The following is a 2,300-nucleotide window of genomic DNA, read 5'->3' on the forward strand; positions in this document are numbered from 1 at the left end:
GAGCCCTCCCCCTGCCACAGCCAGCAGCAAGAAACGGGCACGCGGGCTCAGAGAATGTGCCCATTCACAGCGGGAGGAGAAGGAACGGTGGGATGGGACTGCGCCATGACCACCCCGCACCTTCTGGGTCTCCTCTGTCACCAAACGCACATCTCTTAGCCACATTCAGAATACCGTTTCCTTTCATCTAGACCCAAAGACCTGAAACTTTTTATTTGCCTGAAGGAGTAGGCATTTCCAGAGAGAGAGAGAGAGAGAGAGAGAAAGGAGGAAGCAAGCACCCTCCCATTGGGTGTAGTCCTGCCACAGTCCGTCATTCAGTCCTGCCAGGGTTGGACAGCGTGCACTTGTGTCCAGGCTGTTTTCTGAGTCACCCGGCAGGATTCGAATAACAGTCCACTTACGATCCTGTTCCCTTACTCACTAGGCCACAGAGCTGGCCTGCTATTTTTTTAAGTTTTATTTATTTATTTATTTCTCTGTTGAGTGAGAGGCACACGGACAGAGAGACTGAGACAGCACCCCAACTGAGTCCGAGAGCTGTGACCTGCCCCACCCTCAGCCAGCCATAGGTCAGCCACGAGTGTGCATGGCGTATGCAGGAAGGGCAGGTGCAAACAGCCCTCCTGTAGCACCTGCTCTGCAGAACATCCCATTTTAAAAATTTTTTATTTCGATTTCTCTCAATCACATATGTCACTTAGCTTACAAAGTGAATATTCCAACATGTATACATTTCTCACCAGTCCAGTTGAGAATACACACGTTATCTTCCACAGATAGTAACCCATTTCTTGTCCCATAAATGCCTCGCCTCTATTTTTCTCCTTAATGTCCTTCCTCAGACTTCCCTCCTTCTCCCACCCTCTTCCCACACACATTACGCAGACACTCGCCCACGGTCTGGCTGGCATCCTCATATGTTTTCACAGTCGCACTCACTTCTGGAGCGTCCTGCACACAGCCTCTCTGTTGAAGGTGTCTCCTCTGACCTCCAGTGAACCTGTGCTATCTTTTCCTTCTGTAGGAAGTCAGATGTGTTTGTCTTAGAAATCAGATTTTGACTTGGTTTGGTTGGTCTCCTTTATCAGGGTGAAGTGATGTCTGTGTTTGGAAATCAGGTGGAATTCTGGTTGCAGGAGGTGGAGGGGCCTGGGGTGATGCCACGGCTCACCTCTGGGTCAGCTGCAAGGCCTGACTGAGTGGCGGCTGCTTCAAGAGTCACCTGGGCTGACCCAGTGAGCACTGGAGGTCTGGGAGCTGGCAGGGCTCACTGGGTCACTCAGGGGTCACAGAGACCCCTGTCTTCAGTTTGGGTCACTGAACGTGGAAGGAAGACTGTGTACTTGTTTTCTACACTCAAATATTTACCTGATTCACCCCCTCGACATTCATAGTGGATATTCTCTTTTTGAGACATGGCCTGCTGTGTCACCCGGGCTGGCCTCCAACGCTCAGGCCTCCTGCCTCAGCCTCCAGAGTTGCTGGGGTCATAGGTACATGCCACCTCGCCTGGTGGAGATTCTCTTTATGTGCACAACAGTGGTATTATGGAGCACTAAAACAAATAACCTTTAAAAAATAACTCAGCACGCTGATTTGTAAAAGACTGATTTTTATTAAAGACCAATACAATTTATCTTAAAATGGTTGCCGCTTGGTGGCTTCCTGATCAAAAGAAATATGCAGAGTGGGCTTCTACCTCCTGGCCTAAGTGAAAGTAGGGTGACTTCTGGAGATGAAGCTGCCACACAACTCTGCACATAACATACGGGAAGATAAAGGGGGGGGGACCTTTAGCAAAATCAAAATCTCAGCTCTCCCACTTGATGGGTCAAAAAGTGAAACAGAGGCAAACACACATGAAGAGTATCCTTCTAAAATTCCTTCAAATGTGTAGAATAAATTTCAAGAATTGCAGAAAAATTCTGAACAGAAAACCTCAATCTCAAGATTCAGAAGGAAAAACAGAAGACACTCCTGAAAAGATGAATTGAAGAGTGAAAAAAAAATCTGAGTGAAAGTCCTCAAGAGAAACCCCATGGAAGGAGTTTACACAGTATTTTGGAGTCAATTATAGGTTTAAAACCCCAGTTGAAAAGAAAGAAGTTGAAAGGTCAGGCTTTGAGAAAAGGGTAGACCAGGCTGTGGAAGAGTGGAATGTTGAGAAGGTGGAGGAACTTGGCAAACTAGCTACTCAAGAGGGTGGTATACAAATTGCCAAAGAATGGCAAAGATTAAGAATATACAAAGTAATAAGTGTTGTCGGGGATGTGATGAAAAGGGAACCCTCCTACACT

The 2,300-nt window shown here is 47.2% G+C and overlaps 1 pseudogene; it reads left to right on the top strand.

Annotated features, from left to right (window-relative positions):
- Window positions 1-1,683: 1,683 nt before the first annotated feature.
- On the top strand, window positions 1,684-2,252 carry LOC102480442 (protein FAM204A pseudogene; annotated as a pseudogene).
- Window positions 2,253-2,300: the final 48 nt, after the last annotated feature.

The sequence above is a fragment of the Tupaia chinensis genome, unplaced genomic scaffold, assembly GCF_000334495.1.
Source record: "Tupaia chinensis unplaced genomic scaffold, TupChi_1.0 Scaffold148033_1, whole genome shotgun sequence".
NCBI classification, from domain to species: Eukaryota; Metazoa; Chordata; class Mammalia; order Scandentia; family Tupaiidae; genus Tupaia; species Tupaia belangeri.